The following is an 18,974-nucleotide window of genomic DNA, read 5'->3' on the forward strand; positions in this document are numbered from 1 at the left end:
GTACGGCATGTGCCACATCCATCCTGCATATCGGCAAGTGCAGGTTTAATTAGCGTTTTCAGGCTACAGAGAGAAATGCAACTTKGAGTATTTGGAAGGTTTGGTTTGTTATATAAGACACAAGTGTACATGCTAAACAAATTTTAATTTGACTTGCTTTTTAATTTTACAGTATACTTTAAGTCACCTCTGTTGTGCAGAAAAAGCAGAACTTTTTCCCAACTACTAAGCATTCCCAGATTGTCTGGGCCGAGAAAGGGACAAACAGTTATTATTTTCCCCAGAATATATTTATCACCTCTGTGCCGCTACATGTTACTACACTATTGCATTCTTTCCAATTATCTGAGCAGCCCCTAGGTCTTTTAAGATAAATAAGATTGCAGTATTTGCTGACTGCACTGGAAAAGGCTGAGTTTGGTTTGGACATTTTCAGTTTGAATGATCATACATGCGCCTTAATGTTAACTGGTGTTTAGGTTGCAGTTGTTATTCTGGAGTCAATGGTGCTGTTGAAATCATCTTTCTAATAAGAAAACAGCTCTTTTTTTTCTCTCTCTCTCTTTGTTGTTTTGGCCTATAGAGATAGGGAAGTAAGGAGGAGAAAATGGCCACCTCTCAGAAACATTTTCAATGCRCTCTAGAGCTAAAGGGTTGGACTTTGAATAGCGCTCAGCTAGAAGGACTAGCAAAGCCCCGTTCTTATTAAAAGCCCCGATGCATGGCTGCTRAAGGCTCCGATATGGCTCTGCAGGAGTCTGATAGCTGGCACACAGCAGCATGAGAGAGGCCTGCTGCTATGCCGGGATGCAGGTTTCGGAGCAGGTTTATTCTCTRTTCACCTGGGGACCTACATGAGATGTGCCTCAGCCTGCTGAGCTGCTTCCTGGACCGCACRTTTCTCATCTCGCCCTGCTCCTTCGACAGGATTGGGTGGAAAGGTTTTTCCAAAGCATCCTCGCTAAACCAGGAGATCAGCTGAAGTTTAGACTGTTTCAGAGGAGGATTTGGCTGATCATTCTCCTCTTGCGAAATTCCTTTTTTACCCCAGCTTTTTCAACCTTATAATGCCACAAATCTTGGGCAAGAAACTCTGTAAAAATCACTGTCTCTGCAGAGGGATGCTGGACAACTGGTGTAGATGATACATCAAATGTCTGGATGGCTGAAGTTGGAAAAAATGTGCACCGATGTCCATATCTAAATTTGAATTTGTGATATTCATTCTTCTACCATTTATGCTTTCCATATGTGGTTTTCACATAGCTACCTAAGTAACTTCTGTACAGGCTTTTTTGCACTAAACTTGAATTCTTCCCAAGAAGAGCTGTTCGATCCCTCTCCCATGAAATGTACTTGGTTTTCTCTCTTTCTTCTCCTGTTATGCAAAAACTCACGTGTTGTAAGGGGGCTTTTAACTGGAACCAGACACTCCTAATTTTATCAGAAAATAGAAAAGGAACTAAATCCAAATGCCCACGGAGAGCAGGTCTGGGATAGAGGTGGCCTTGGCACATCGACATTAGTAAGATCATTGTGACAGTGTATGCTAGCTTCAAAATTGTCTGCATTTTTTCATGATAGTTTTTTTTTCACAGAATTTTTTTTCCTCTGCTCGTACAATATCTATCTTGTTTACTTTCCTCATCACGAACCACAGAGGGTATTTGGATTTTTTTTTTTTTTAATGTGAGAGAGATTTGCACAAAGTGCCTGATTTTCTCAGATTATGTGGGCCAGGTGTCATACCATAAATTATCCTTCCTAATCCATCAATGGCAAACATTGATTCCAACCGCCRGGGCATGTGCTGCTTATACAAATGTCTAATGCTGGATGCATGCCACCTTTTTACCATGTTAATTGAAGATGGATAGTGAGGACTTGAGATCAACAAATGGGTCTGTTTGTCATGTTGTTAAAACTCAATCTGTCTGACACTGGAAATGTTTTTCTGCTCCTTAAAATGAAAGGGAAACTGTCAGCTTGAAAATCACACGTCTACCAGAGCTGTCTTCTTTTCCTTTTCACCATCCTCCCCACATATGAGCCGAAATGCTGGAGCGGGAAAAGGCTAGAAAATGTAGTCTCGCCTTTTGCAGCAGTTTGGAAAGCGCTGCCCGGCTCCCGGCTGCCGCGCGCCTTGGGCGTTGGCTCAGCTCAGCTCCCCGGGGGTCCCTGCGCCTCGGGTCACCGCCACCCACCGCAGGGCTTTGAGAAGGGCAAAGGCTGGGTTTGGAGACGTCAGGGGCAGCTCAGGCAATGCTAGGTACAAGCGGACTGCGACAGGCAGGGTTTCTGCAGGTCTTAGCTCCTGCTGCCCAGTGGCACCAGCTAGTGCTTGACAGCCTTCGCCTTGGCCATCCTCCCCAGTTAGGATTATCTCTCCTGGCCAGAAAGCATGCCAGATGCTTAGGTAACATTATTTATTCACTGACCTTTCCRTTGAGCTGCTCCTTAAGAGCGATGGATGACAGGGTGAGTGATTACCATTGATGCAGAGCCCCAGCTGACCTTGATGTGTGACGCCTTGGAAGCTTTCAAGGCTGCTTCAACTTTCATCAAGTCTGCTCTGACCAGAGAGAGAAATGGGGACAGGGCCATCTTCCCCAACTGCATACATTATTTCTCCAGCAGCCTCGGAAAAAACACCTCATTTTCACCAGGGCCAACATCGCTGTATCGTTTCATAAGGCTCTTTTGGCAGCGATCACAGGCGCTGTGCTGTCTCAACTGGAAACAGCTTGGTGTTAAAAGCTATATGAATTCCAGTAAGAATGTGGTTCCTTCCCTCTGCAAGGCAGATACTGCATTCGCTGCTCAGTTAAGGCATCGAGCTCCTTGTGCTCTTGCTTGCTGCTGCGGGAAGTAGCCCACRTATTTACATGGATGTGGATGTTAAGAAGTCATCACTAGGTTGCTTTTCCTTGCAATACTACAAAAGACTTGAGTTTCCCGTTCAGAAAGGCTTCTTTATGAGCTGACAAATCTCTGTGATGAGTAGCCCAAAGGGACACAAGCTAACTGCTCGCTGGTGGCCGCTAGCAAGGTATGAAATGGCAGCAATTATTTGGAAATTAATTTGTAAAACAATGACCTTTGCACCCCCATCCCCCAGGGATACCCACGGTGAAGAATACCCTATGYTGTAAGCGATGAGAAATAGGTTTGTACATTCTGTCTGCGCTACTCTTGCTTGGCCATATCCTCCCTGGGATGGTGTGGGGGGCCCTTTCCAGGCTGTACATCTGCTCTGAATGCCTGTGGTGTGAGTTGGGTTTTATAGAGATGCAATAATAGGATTATTTCTCCTAAACTTATCTGTCCCTCTCAAGCAGAGTGTTGCTTCAATTCAGGTAGACACATTTAGGAATATCTTAAATTGTGATATTTTAGTGTACATAATCATTAGTTTCGATGCCATGCAGTAAAAGCCAAAAATGCTCCCAATCCACAGCAATGCTACCTGCTTGCTCTGTTATCTTGAGCCGTGAAGTCTGGAGGAATCTGACGCATCTGAGTTGGCATAAGCCGCTGAAGACTTTGAGAAGATGCACCGATTTATACCTGCCAAAGGTCTGGCTTCGGTTCCCACTCAGGTTAATGKGTTTTGCACCTCTGATTTCCCTGATGCACTGTGAGGAAGATCGGTCTTATGAAGATTAACACTAGTGCGGTCATAATATCCACTAGTTGTTGCAATAGATCTGTTTATCAATACACTCTAGACACGTTCAATGTTGTTGTGTTTCATAAAGAATTACTGTAAGCTGCTGTTCAGTTTTATATCCGTATTGTATTTCCACAGTGCATTAAAGGAATGATAAAATTCCAGGAGTCGTAACTCCTAATGGCAGCGATGACCAATTTTACTTCTCATTTTGCGGTAAAAGCACACACGCAATATACACTTTGCCCTAGTTCAGAATAATAGTCCTGCTCCTCTTCGTGGCAGCATTGGGATATTAGTGGAAATGATTAGGCATAATGGCTTTTAACAATAATTTATTTCTAGGTATGTAAATGTATCCCATTCATTTGTCTCAGGGCCGATGCCAACAATATTGCGTAAGCATGTAGGACCATGCATCTTTCTGTACATGAATAATCCAGGGTATCCCAGAGCTCTTTTTAAAGCACAGCAAAAAGGTGAGCTTGTCCGAGGTTGATGCTCCTCCAACAGCCGTGGGCAGGTAGCCGTTTTGCTGCTAGCTAACAACCCCTTGCTGGGTCTCGGTGCTGATGCTTTGCAGYCCGTGRCAGTCCCCGCKATGGCTGCCCACAACTCCTCACCAAGACGAAGCYGGACAGGCAGAGGCTCTCACACATGCCAGCAAGTGCAGGGGAGTAAATAAAAACAGTGACTGCCATTCAAGGCTTTTATTAAAGAACCTCACGATGGAAATGCTGCAGGAAGATTCTTCTTGGAGAAGGAAAAGGGTGAGTGCTTGCTGGAGTTAGGAAAGGTTGAATAAAGCTGTCCTTGCTATCATGACTGCTTTGAGATCCCTTCATCCTYCGGGGGAGAAGGCAGAGCACGACCCAGCTTTGGAACAGGTAGGATCATTTTACATATGTGGCTCCTGGTACCAAGCACGCTCAGGCCTTCAGGCACCTCCTCAATAGCACGTAGGAGTAAAACTACYATTTGCAATCCATTGTCTATTTAAATCTATTTAATTTACAATTAGCAAGATACCTCTTGCTCTTGCGAGTTAATTAAAGAGCGGGTGACTCTTAGATGAATTGAAATGCTGTAAATAAGATAACCTAGTTAGAGTATCATTAAGGACACTTGCATAAGTAATAAACATGATATTGTTGCCTTCTAAAAAAATACCCTCAACTTTGCTTATTTTTAAAAATCTTTCTCTAAAACAAGCGTTCAGCTCTTTAATTAGCATAAAGTAAGATAGTTATGGAAAATGAATTGTCAGTAATCTCCTCTACATGACACATACACAGAGAGCATGATATGTCAAGTGGTTTTCATGCGACCTGGTGGAAAGCCAGGTTTTAACCTCCGCATCCCGGGCCAGTGCCTTGCGCGCAGTGGGCTCCTGGTGGCGGTCGGGTCTTGCCGTCCGGCTCGGACAGAGCCTTTCCGCTGGCGCAACAGGGAGAAAGATGTTTCCGAGGGAGAAATGCCAAGCGCTTCCAGGACACGTTGTAGGTAGGAAGGACAGAACTGTGCTGCCTGAGCTTAAAGCATACATGCTCTTCCCAAGCATACTGAAAAGATTTGCTTTGGAAATGTTGTCCTTCCAAGGAGCCAACCAGCCAGTAAAATTCATCCTTCCCTGGAAGGTTGTTACTTGTTTGTTAATAGGGATTTTGGAGATGCCCATGGTTCTAACTTTTGAGTTATTTACTGCATTTTTTTAAAAAACTCTTGCTGTCTTTTGAACTAAATGTGTAACGTTTCTCTTTGACAATAACTTACAGTCAGAAGGTAATTCAATGTCGCCCAAAGAGCTGTAGCCGAACCTGCCGCCTTCCCCTTGAACTGGAGGCTGAAGTGCCTTTCCATTGCTGCGGATATGTAGAGACTGCCATGCCCGAGATGCCRAGGCTTCGGCTCGTGGCATGATTCTGTTTCCTTAGCTGTGGGCCTTGGGATATATTTACGTGCCTTGGAGCACTATAGTGAAAGATGATGGATTAATTAAATATTGGAGCTGGGCCAAGCAGAGGACGCTGTGGCCCAGCGGGCGCCCCGGTCCCCGCATGATATATCGCGCTTCTTCACACGCTCGCAGACTAATTAGGCTCAACCCGAGTTATTTSGTATTGGGGTAATTGGCTCTGGGTTATTTAGGTGAACTCACACACAGAGGCTCCAGGGCGGAGGAGGAGCAGTGTGGTCACTGCTGGGTACCCCCGGGCTCCTGGCAGAATCCGAGCTCATCGTGGAGCCCCCGAAAGCTTCGTTAGCTGCCCACGCCACAACGCAGAGCGTAACTAGAAAGAAACGCTTCCTGAGGACAATTTGCCTTAAAAGAAAAGGGGGAAGAGAACGTTGTGAACGTTGCTCCTTCGGTCTTTGATGTTTGTTGAGTGTCTGGGTATCAATTAGCTGCCGAAACAGGTTTCTTTACAGAAAGTGCAAAACCCATGAGTATGTTTTAAAATATGCTAATCCTGACTGAGGCAGGAAATGGAAAAGGCTCGTTYACAGTTTAATTTCTAATCCATGTGGGTTGACAAGCTGTATGCTGGGCCAGAAATAGAAAAGCCAAAGTGAAGAGGACAGCTCGCCTGCTACAAACAGGTGCTGTTGTTTTGCTTTTTGCTTGCCCGCTACGGTCGTGTGTCAAAGTACTGTTCTCATCGCACACATCGCTTTAAAGCACCAAGCAGCAACCACAACAAAATMATTTCTTCTGTGCTTTGCCTTTGGAGGGATAACACTCAGGCAGGTTGATTCAGGTAAATCAACACTAATGAGAGGGGAATAAGGAGAGTGACAAGGAGCCGAGCAGGTGATCTGCTGGCGCATCGAGCACCCCTGCAAAGCTCTGTCGCAGCCCTTTCATTTTACTGCAGGTCTTGGCAGCTACAGCAGCTCCTCTTGTGTCCCCAGTGGCTTGGGGCAAGGTACTTTTTTCGTTCTTTTTCGGGAAAATAGAGGCTGAGTCCTCTTGTCTTGCAGTATTTTGGATATATATTTTTCCCCCATATGTAAATGACATGGAGTGGGGTTTGGGGGTGGAGGGGAAAGCGATGCCTCTGCAGCTTCGCTAAAGCGCTCATTTGTTGGCCAGTTTTGCAGCACGGCTTCCTTCATGGTCCTTTCCTGCTGAAGGACACACTCTGCTCCGKACTCTTCACCATTAGCAGTTTGTAACATTAACAGGACCGACAAATCCCTCTGATTAAACATTTGTTTGGGTGGGTTTAGCAGTTCGGTTCTCGGGTCTCCCATATCAGTGTTTCACCAGTTGTCCAGCGTTTTTGTTTTCCTGATGAGGCAGGTRAGACCTGCTCTAGCTTCAGGCCTGTGCTCTGGGCTTCCTCGCTTTGAGAGAGCTGGGGCGAAGCTGCGAGTGCTGATCCCCCTTGAAATATCTGGCTCCTCATGCACGTGAAGATCAGTAGCGGAAAGATGCGTTTGGAGYTGTAAAAAAAGAGGAGTCTTATTGGGGCATCCTAGGCAGGGTTCAATAAGGAGGAGGAAGCCAGTGTGTCTCACACCCTACGCATGCAGCAAAAACGAAATCTGTGCTCTTTACTGGACTGTTTGACTCCAAGAGCTCAAATATTACAGGAATTCACAGAGGAGCCTCTTAGTACAGTGCTGGCAGGACTTAGGGTGCGATTTCTCACATTATTTTCTCACTTATGGGGCCAGTTGCAGCAGTTTCTTCCATTTCCCACCACACTGGGGGAGCAGGACTGTGGGGCAAAGGGGATCAGTGAACAGATCTGATTTAACAATAACCTGCCAAAGGAAAAACGGAGGTTTTTCTCAAAGCTGGCTCAGCTTTCTGACCCGACCGATACACAGCCCCATAGACCAGGCTGGCAGCGCAAGAGCTCGGGCCAGGAATGCGGTACCCAGTGCGTCCTCACTGTGCGACTGTTGCCAGTGCATCCCCAGCAGGGTAGGGAGGATATTCAAGGAGCTGGGAAGAKGTATGTTTGATGTAGAGCTGGAGAGTTTAATTATGGACAAGAACCAACTTGATATTCATAGGGTGATAAATAAATAATGTGTATGCACTTGCAGGGAAGGACAAGAACATTTTTCTAAATCGAAAGAAATAAAATCAGAAAAACAGAAATTAAAAATGTATCTATTTAGCAGAGCTCATGGTTATATGATGAATGYATCAGCTGATGGGCTTGGTCCTTCTGTTTCTTGAGGCATCCGTGAAGGCCTTGCTGCCCCACCATGGGCCTGGAAGGTCACTTCAGTGCTTGCACCTTGCCCAGGCCAAGGAAGCCGGCTTGGAGCATTTGGCTTAGGAAGTCTGATTTTTACAGAGGAGGAAACCGAGGCCCAGGTAGTAGCAGTGATTTGTTCTAGTCACCCCCCAAAAAATGGGCAGCAGAAGCAGGAAGCACAAGCAGGTCTCCTGAGCGAGCTCCCGGCTTCAAGGGGCAACGTGGCGTCCCTGCYGCAGCCGCATAGGCAGCTGTCATAGCTGCTCTGCGTTTTGGCAAACTTTGCCTAAACAGTTGGTGATTTGACAAAGTTGCCTCTGTAAAAAGTGCCTGTTTATGCAAGCAAAGTCTCAACTTTCATATATAATCTGAAGTTTCTCTAGTATGTGCAGTTGTGGAGATGAGCTTGAAAATGCAAAAAGGTTCTCAGAAAGTAGAAAATGAATGACAAGACCTTGAACTTTACATTATGCTTTCCAAGTTTTACTTTGGGATGAGGCAGAAGACTGCCCCATCATGTTTTTTTAATACATGGTCTTATCAATGTTGCATTAGACCCCAGAAAACTGGCAAAGGCCGGTAGAAAGCAGCAGCGTGGCTCCATCAGGAGCTCAGCTGCCTGAGTGCCGGCGTGTGTCCCAGAGCTTCCTATTCCTGTGCAATGACAGAAACAGTGGAGTATCTGAATCCAGCTATGGTAATAATAATTTTTCTCTAGTTCTAAGCATTTTTTAATCTTGGCTTCTGTATCTACAAAACTGTCATTTAGCAAGAACTAAAAGACCGGAAAAAGTGCAATATTATTTTGAAGTGATCCAGGAGGTTTTTCAGTTTTCCAGGAGGTGTCAGCAGTACTTTAAAACTTCTTTTTGTGCCATAGCGATTTCTGCAGAAGTTATTTTTCTACCATAACAAAAAAGCAAGAATATAATGCAAAGGCCACAGCAAACATTCCCCCCCCTTTTTAATAAAAGCAATGTTATTTTTGTTCTGCTCACAAGCCCTTCTGGGGGCTCAGCTGCACAGGAGGCCGCAGCGGTGCCAGCAGCTGCCTGGGCTGCGGCAGGCGGAAATCATGGTCTGAGTTTGAACTCTGCGTGTGCTGGCAGGGCTTCCTACCACCAAGCTTTTAGCTAATGAGCTGGGTTCATGTTGTTTTCATTTCTGCCAYGTTGGCAAGTGGTGGCCAGCACTTGAGATACAACTGCAAGTTTTGTGACTTCCTGACTTCTCTGACTCTTGGACTCTTGAGTCCTGCAGAATCTCAGCTTTCGTAAGAATAAAGTAAATTTGCAGAAATGTCCTYGAAAAAAGCCTTGAAAAGATGAGCCAGGGCAAATAAAATCAAAAGGCAGCCGAAATAATTTGATTTTTTTTTTAAATTAAAAATCTCATAACGATAGTGTTTTCAGAATTGGAAGTACTGCCTTATGGCTGAGCACTATTTATACTTCTGTTTCATCATCCTGGCTTGCAGGATGGTTGGCTTGCATAGGAGCTTTAGAGATAATCTGGTCCAGATCCTCTTCTGGKGTAAGCTGGCAAAGCTCCATGGCCTTTGCAGCAGCTCTGCCAATTTCTACTCATTTAGAAGCCAGGAAAATAATCATAACCACGTATATAGCACATTCCACCTGAGGATCCAAAAGCAAGCAGTAACCGGGGGGCCTGCTGAGCTCGGCGTCCCCCTGCGCCACTCCCTGGGCCCGCACRGCCTCCCCCGGTGCGGGAACCCTGGCCAGGCCTGGGGGCAGCGGGACGACGCAGCAGCAAAGGGAGAGCTCATGGCAAGTTACGGCTGGGAAAGCACAATGCAATCATGTGTATTCGAATTAACGGAGAGAGTGCAAAGTATACATGACAAACAGGCTCCAAAAGCTGTTTTCTTTGTTGCAAWTTTTCTAACTATGGCATTAAAAACGAGCTCAACACTGCACGCTGCCTATTTGCACGAAACAGGGATGCACAGAGTTAATACAGCTCAGCAAGTCCATGAGTTCATCCGCTCSGGTGCCCGCCAGCATCACATTTTTCTCCTACTTTGTGGTGGGTCACATCGGACCCGCCAACCCGGTATGCTGTGGTAGGGTTGGTCTCCAGCTTCTGCTAGGGACTTTCCTTGCCTGGTGTAGTCTCTATAATAGCAGCAGTCTCTACAATTAATAGCAGCAGTGTGTTTTCATGACCACTTGGGATGCTGGTTAGACGTCGGCCTGTATTGATATGATTGTAACATAATGAAAGCAGCTGTCAAGCTGCTCTCTGAGAAGATACTGATGGGTGCATAAGAGCCAGGTTAACCATGAGCATCTTAACTCTTCACTGTGGGTCTGCGCAGCAGTGAGAGAGGAGAAAATGGCTGTAGTGCTAGGTGCAGGCTCTTCTTCCGCTAGTGCTTTTTGGCATAAGCACAGCAAAAGCAGTCCTCTTGGGAAGCCTGGGGTTGTGATCCCTGTGGTAGGAGATAGTTATTCTAGCCAGGAGCACTGTGCAGGGTGCAAAAGCAAAGCTTGGGGCCCATGAGGCGTTTTCTAGAGATGACTGTTAGCTCTGCTGGTTAGCCAGGGCTTGGGAGGCACTTCTGGGTGGTATTTTCTGGGCTTTTACTCAACACAAGAGGAGCATGGCCTGAGCACTGTGCACGCATTATGCGATGGCACCCACACGCTTGCTGCCCAGCCTCACCAAAGCAAGCGTCGCCGGCGTCAAGGTGACTCACAGGAAAACTGCCCATTTTAACTAATGAATTGCTGAAGGTATGGCAGGCTTGGAAAGCTTTAAATAACCCCAGCTCTGCTTCATATTGCTGCATTAGACCTACGCACTAAGGTCTGCTTCGAGGCTATCATCTGACTTAACTTGGTGGGCTGATCACAGATAAAATCCTGAGTTATCAGCGCGAGAGCTGGGAAATATCTAAAGGGATGAAGGAGAGAAAACAGTAAAAAAAGGATGAGACTCCATGGCAGGAAGTACATTAAAAGGGTTCACGAAGGCAAGCAGCGTGACTTTGAAAGAGTCAGATGCTGTGAGCTGGATAACAGCTCACAGAGCTCAGGGCTTTGCAACGGGGGGAACATGCATAGGAAACCGGACGTCAGCCTAATTTTGGGTTAGCTCAGCTCCACTTTCGAGAGTGCAGCCATCGCTTCGGCAGCGCTTAGCRGCTCCTCGTGAAAGCCGGCCCTCTGCCCGCTGGGACGCGATTTCAAGGCATATCCCTATTAGCTTGTTTTGATGTTTTTATCTTTCCGTGATCGGGAACCATTCTCCGCAGCCAAAACAGACACTCTCCTGGAAGCGCGGAGTGAATTTTTAGCTCTCCTCAGAGGAGGCCGCTTCAATAAAACATGAGGCCGCTAGCCAGGCTGCCGGGATGTAACATCTCATGCGGTTCATGCGTTTTGCTGTTAAGTTTACACTCGCCTGCACATTAGCCCTGCCGTCCTCTAGCGCTTTAAGTGCAGGTTTGCACGCAAACATGGCCTCCCCTGAAGTTACCTCGGGTGAAGCGCGTCCACCCCCGCTGACTTCACTGAAAGAGGCTGGCTTGCTCCTTCTTTCCCCCCATCTCTTTTGCACTGGTAGAAGTGACCATCAGGACCGTGACAGGGATCCAAGCGGCATCATCAGTAGTGAGGGGTGAGAAACTGCCATGGTCTCCATTGGGTCTTTTCCAGGCTTCCTAAATAAATTAAAGAATGGTAAGGTCGGAAGGGACAGCTGGAGGTCATCTAGYCCAAYCCTCAGCATAGCCCATATGGGGAYTGAACCCACAACCTTGGCATTAGCAGCACCATGCTCTAACCARCTGAGCTAAACCTGCCCTGATGTTGAGATCATTTGGGGAAAAAGGAGRGATACCACAGCTATAGCAGTTTTGCTGAGCATGGGCCATATCCAGGTGAACRGGGAGCTGCTACCCACCATGAAAACACACCTTACTTCGTCCTGGCTATGCCAGAGTTGGGTTTTTTGGAAAGTATTTTCGGTAAGTCTTGGAGGTTAGTAAGAATCTCCAGCAGGCTCGGGGGAAGAGAGACACATGAGAAGGACATAGCTGAAAGTGGAGAGAAAAAACCCTGCAACTGCTCTTGAGGTTTGTGGCCATGACCTTCCCCTCTCAGCGGCAAAATCCCATGTAGTTCAGGGGAGTGGAACTGTGCTCTAAATTATTTAAGCATCAATGAGCCCCAAATATGGAATATTTAAATTCTCTGCRTCTCTTAGTTCTTCATATACCTTCTACATCAATTTTCTGTGATTTTCAAAACTGCCTGAGATCTCCATAAATCCAGGGATGATGGTGAGGAGACAGGATAATCATTTCCTGAGCCAAGCACTGCAACTCTTGCATTTCTCTGTGCCACGTGGCTGCCTGCAGATGAAGGCCATGGAGAGGCAAATCTGGGGGACACCCATATTTGAAGGTGATGCTGGGACAAGTCACCAAAGGAGACATGCAAGAAATTTTCAGGAGCTGAGACCTGGGGGAGTTTTCGAAGGTTGCAGGGTGGAAGGAGCCACAGGAGAGGAGAGGAGCACCCACAGCAAGGAGGTTGAAATTATTAAACTGACGGGAGATGATCATGTTCTTCTCCTACTGAAGAGCTAGAAAAACCAAGGCACGGGCAGCGGCACTGCCTTGTGATCACACTCAGCTTGTCCGGAGCAGGCTGCAGCTCCCGTGTCTGTTCACTGGACCTTACACACTGCAGAGCTTTGCAAGGTAGTCACATGAAGACTGACTTTTAAGTCTACTCCACCAAATATTTCATTTTTCTTTAATGGCTTCTTACTATACAGCTATCTGTGCTGCAGCAAAGCATGTGCAAAACAAGCTGCCGCTTAACCAAGCGAGTGGAAAACAGGAGTTGATAGAGGGGAACCGTCTGAAAAACAAACGGCAGCTTAGGATCCCAGGACCACTGAGTTTCAATGAAGTTTATTCTYGGGAGTTTATTCAGGAGCTTTACAAAAATGTCCTGGAAAGTCTTTCCCTCATTATTATCCCTGACTCCCAAGCAGGTAGCCCAAACTTCTACACTCCTTAAATCAAATATGAAAGCTGCTTTTCCATATTGGTTTTCATTCTGAATGTCTCACTGACTTCCCAGTGGGTATTTCCTTTCCTCCTTGTTATCAGGTGACTGATGATAATACTTTCAAAAGAAAAAACAAATGTTGTATTCTTTCCTATCCGATGCATGCCAGTTAACAGTGCCGATAACTGAAGCTTCGGGTAATTCTGTAGATTGAAATGARGGTGCTTTGAAGAGCACTGCTGCCAGAGCAGTGGTAAAGGCAGTAGCAATATTTATGACTACGTTTGTGTTCTGTTTTCAAAGATCTCCTCCATAAAATTAACATTTGGCATAAAAACTCATCTTAAGATATCAGATGGAAGTGTGCAAGGAAAAAACCAGTAACTTCCAGCAGCCCATTTTCATTAACCTGCAACTAAAGAAAGTACATTGTAAAACAGGGCAGTGTTTCCTTAAAGCCTTTTTTTCATTTTTCCATAAACATTTTCTAGAGCAGTTTAATCAGGCAAAAGCTTACTTGATCATTTGACTTTTTTTAATTCCTACTGCAGTTCTGACATTTTTGGAAATAGCTCATTTAAAGTGTTGCAAAGAAAAGTGCTGTCAGTTATTTATCAGATTTTATGTCATGATTTTGGAAAACTGACCTTGATTTACTTGTGCCATTAGAGACCTCATCAAGGGAATGAATGAGCATATTTCTGTAGTGCCATTAAGTAAAAATAGCAAAGCCTCATAGTCACTTTTTCTAGTTAACATATTTGAAAAAGTAGGCAAAAATATTAATTGCATTGTTAATTATATTGCTAAATCCAGAGCCATTTTAAATGCCATACCCTGGCTAGTTGGTATTTGCGCATTAATATCACTGTTTAAAAAGAGGAAAAGACAATTATTTCATTTTCAACCCCCCCCATTTAAAAAATATCACAACGGGTAGCTCCGCAGGATACAGTGAGCAACGACGTTTGGGGTCTGGCAGCGGGAACGCGGCCGCTGAACATTTCTTTGTCCTGTTAATCCCGTTGGGAATTTGCCTGTGCTCACAAGTAGGTGCTTGCTCGAGTACCTTCCTGAAGCAGAGCCGCAGTCAAGGAATAATAATTATGTTGATAACAAATGCAGCAGGAAGTAAACTGAAGATCATGAGTGTTGGCACCCTTCGGCTACATGTTACCAGGCATTTGCACATAATTTTAAGACGTTCCTCTCCTCCCCACATCCCCCACTGCCCCAGCCCCCTACACAGTAAAGCTTTTGGCAGAATTCCCCTTTCCTTTCCCCTAAATAATTSCTGTAGTGTATGGAATGATTTTTAAATTTGGGAAAATATGTAAATACATCTAACATCCACTTCTCCATCGCACTCACTGATTAGGAGGAACCGGAGAGATTCGAGAGGTACTCAGAAAGGGCTGCCGAAAAAGTCAGGAAAAATGAGAGATTCTCCAAACGTGGATTCTCACCTACTGCTGCTTGCGCTGCAGTGGTTTTCTACAACTTTGTATCAAGCCCGCAACAGCTTCATATGTTTTTYCCTATGCACTCATTGACCTCGCTTCTTATTCCAGGGAGCTCCTTTGAGAGGTTAAAGGTATTTTTTTAAGTGTCATTCACTACATGTTTAACACAAGCAAACATTTTAGAGCTCTGTTTTAACAACTGCACATAAATATAACTGTGGTGCCACTGCACAAAGAGAATTTAGATGTTTCCTCAACAGAACAAAGTAGTACTTTTCTTCCAGGTATTCGTAACCCCTCGTCTCTTTAAGTGAAACCTCTTTGTGCTTTTTAATAAAAAAAAAAGTCTACATCCTACATTGTGTGTGGACTAAGGTAAAATATRCACTTGCTGTATTAAGCGGGTGTTTTTAATATGACTTTTTGTAAAGAGTTAGCTATGAAGCTCCAGCACAGGACAGCAATAACAAMAAGCACCTCTAAGCGAGTGCTGCTGTACTTTCACCTTACCTCCAAGTTTGCGCTTCAGAATGAAAAATCAGCAGTGAGGGCAGACAACTTGACTGTGTTTTCTGATAGCAAAACATACCGTAGAATGCTCTTGTTCAGGCAAAAAGAGGTTAAAAAGTACCAGATTGTGGCATAATTACCAAATTACGGCATCTAATTTGTAGGTTTAACTTGCTAATTATGTGTGATACAAGGGTGGCTAAGGGTGAATACCAAGCACCAGAAGCTTCCTTTTGTCTCGGTAAATTTGTTTTGATTGCTGGGAGGAAGAAGAGAGGARGCAGCTTCCCCGCCAAGGACTGCATCTTACTCTCATACTTTACGGTATAAAAAGCAAATACACCGGGGAGCGAGGAGCGGGTGACTTGTTCTTTTCAAATGAAATGGAGGGGGCGACAGCGGTAGTGCATTGCTGTGCTTTGCATTRGGGGAATTTAGCTGCCTCATCCGTGTTGAAATAGGGGATATAAGTTCTCCTTGGCACTTTATAGGAAATGTTAATATTCCCTCAGCTGCYGAAGTTCTGGGGACTGTAGGAAAATGCAAACGGGCAGGAAACTGCTGCTTGTGAACCTGACGGTCAAAGAAGCAAGAAGCAAYCAAATGAGCTACATTTTGCCACAGCCAGCAGGAACACTGATCATTAAATGAAAGGCAAATGTATATGTTAATTTGTACCTACAAATGTGYACGCTTATTATGTCGCTACTCATCGCAAAAACAGTTCGAAACAGTTTTTCATGTCCATCTTGAACACATTTTGAGGTATTTCATTTGCTCTCTAGAAAAACTCCTTCATCTATAAAGCAGATGTGTTTGAATTGAATCTTTTATGATTCCAGGCGTGGACTTCAAAAACTCAGCCATTCTTGGCAAAAAGTTAAGCACTGATTTTTCTGCTTATGCAAAAGGAAACATTTCAGTTTTTAAAGGAAATATTTCTCTTCAGCTTATTGCCTTTTTTAGTTAAAAACAAACCAAAGCAAAAGAAAAACAAAACAAAMCAAACCTGGCAGCTATTTTTGTTTGAATTCCAATTTTAAAAACATGATTTTATTAGCAATAGCAATATGTACTCATAACAAACCCTCTTAAAATCAGTAGTAAACCTGACGCAGAACAGATTTAGAAGAGAGCCATATTTCACCTTAGAACCCTGCTTTAACATGGAAATACGGCAAACTGTTATTCTAAACTTAGTTGCCATAATAATAATAATACATTTAATTAAATAAAATCTACCCAAAAAAGATACATTGCAGCAGCAATATCTGTTTTAGTACAAGAGGCAGAAATGTGTCACACGGAGGAATGAAGACTGAACACACTCTGAGTGCAGGTCTTGGAGATTACAACGTCAAATACAGGGCTGGATCCCATTTGCAGGATGGGCCTGATTCTGCTGGGTTTGGTTCTGCCACAAATTCGTATTCCTAAATGAAACGGATTATGAAAGCAATTATTGCTCCTACAAACAAGAGATACGGGCTATACTGTGAACTTTGTAAATCAAAGCAGCTCATAGTTTYGAATACAAGTGGAGGAGCCAATACAGCAATTAAGGAATATTTCAGACACCTAATAAATACCTACTAAATAAATACCTAATAAACAAATATGTATAGTTTTAGAGAATATGTAGCAAGTGTACATTCTGAAACAGAGGAAAGGCTTAAAATAACATGTTGTAACTGGACAGGCAAATGYAGGGTTTCTAGCATTCTGTTTTAATTGCAGATGCACTTGTGTAATAGCAGATACCCTTCTTATTTTTGGTGATTTTTCTCTTTGGTCTGGTGTTTGGAAGTTAGAAATACATCCCGTCAGTTATTTCCCTACTGTCATAAGACCCTTGTGACTGAACATACGTTGATGGGGGGAGGAAGGGTCTTTCCACAGCTGGGGTTATTGAACAAGTATTTAACAAAAAGAACAAATCCTCTTGGAAACCAATGAGGCAGACAGCTAAAGAGCTGTGATCTAAGGGAACGAGTGACATGTCCTGTATGATTCCTGGCTTTTCTGTTTCATCTATAGGGAGCAGGTTTCAGTTCTGTGCATTGCCCTTGCTAAACTCCTGCATTCTTTGACCTTCACATAAAYGGAAATCTCTCCCAGTAGGTCCAGTGGATAGTAAATATTCCCAATGTCTTTATTAAAATCCCAGAAGAATCTATACTACTATTAATATGAGGGGAAAGAAAACACAAAAGAACAGCCCAGAAAAACCCTAAATACTTGTTTACGCTCTCCTGTAAATGAAAGCTGCAGAGGCAGGTCCCACAGCACCTCACCATCCAGCAGGCTGTAAAGGGGACAGACCGTTTTGGAGATGCTGTCCTTGGACACATCAGTATCCAGACTATCTGTTTTAAAACACTGAGATACATGGGTTTGCTAGTATTAGCTTTATTTCCCCTCCCCACATAGCCCCCAAGCCTCTTAGCTTGTTATGGCAAGTACTTAAGCATATATGCCGCTTCACAGATTTACAGAAGGTAAAATGTTAGAACTGCTCTTCAGGCTTCACCATCAAGCCTCTCGCTTTGGGATGCATTAATGGGCAGACTTTTGGGACCCAATAGGCTGTAATAGATCCATCTATAGCGTCAGGAGCATTCAAGAACATTTTAATACGTGGATTATTGATGGATGGCACTGTAACTGCTGCTCTGGAGCCACTGCTGGCTAGCAGAGTGCGACCACCGTGCCGCTATGTGGGTTTTAGGCAGAGCTCTGTAAGAGGCTCCACCTTCCCACCTGTTTTTTKYTTGTTTGTTTGTTTGTTTKTTKTTTKKTTTGTTTTGTTTTGTTTTGTTTTCACAGCAGAAAATCCCATCAAAGCTGGGAGAGGAGAAATATAGCTTTAAAGCAGCACAGGATTGCAGTAAGAGCCTACGAAGAGAGGTAGCCCCCGGCCTGCAGGGCTGYTACACAGCAAGAACWGTGGTTTCTTTTYCAGATATTCTACTTACTCAGTGCTRTTGGGCCATTTTAGCTCACACTCATCCCATGGGCTAGGAGGTGCAAACCATTAGGGACTGCACACAGGGCTTGAACCTATTGGAAAGGCTGTTCAACGCTTCTGTTCTCCCCCCCACACACACACAAATTACCAGGATCTTTCTTTAACTCCAGGAATGGAAGCACAGAGACTRCTCAATGTTTAAGTTGTACACATAAAAAATAGTAATGACTGACCTCAGAGAAATTTCTGATTCCTGGTGAGGAATTTTGAAGAGAAAAGGACCTAATGACCAAAATGTCAATTCAGCAAAACAATTTCATGCCTTCTTGCTGTATCCTTCCCTCCTTATTTCAAAACATATCACCTTCCAGCAGATCTGCAGCAGGAAATCTTTCCCGCCTGAGACAACTCATCAGACGTGCGGATGCACACAGCTCTGTATTTCCTTTGGCTAGTAGTTTTGGACAAGGTGGTGACACTTCTCAGGGACATCCTATAGGCAACAGACAGAGAAATGGATCATCTCACAGCCATTTTTTCCTAAGTGAGGGAAAAAATGTAATTTATATTTTTCTCCCCACTTTACCTTGCATGGCTCAACATCAGAGGAACATGTTTGATTTGATTCTAATTATTTTTTTTATATTTTAAATCTCAGATATTGAGGCAATTTACATTAATTAAACTTCAGTTGGCTTTAAAATTGTCATCTATCAGTTTTAGCAGCATTTACAGAGAGCAAGATAGATGATTTAAATTACATGCCATATGGGGCAATGCTAGGGACATTTGCTATGGTGTTAATTGCTTAAAGCTACATTTTCTATCCCCCTTCGGCGTGAAAGACACTTGCTCTCATGCTTACTGAATTAGGCAGAGGGGTTCCTTTTAAAATGAAGTATGTGCAGATTTCACTCACCTGCTGTCAGCTTCAGGTCTACTTTAAGGATCAGTTTGTCAAATGTGCGATGCTGCCGTTGGCATCAGCCAACGAGCACGGTGTCCCGGGTGCCTTTGGCTGGATGCCACCTGTGTCTGCCAGGCCTCCTGCCAGACTGAGGAGAGGGCACGTGTCCCTTGCCACCGGCCAGGGACCAAGCC

The sequence above is a fragment of the Rhea americana genome, unplaced genomic scaffold (assembly GCF_003343005.1).
Source record: "Rhea americana isolate MKP2758 unplaced genomic scaffold, rheAme1 scaffold_107, whole genome shotgun sequence".
Lineage (NCBI taxonomy): Eukaryota > Metazoa > Chordata > Aves > Rheiformes > Rheidae > Rhea > Rhea americana.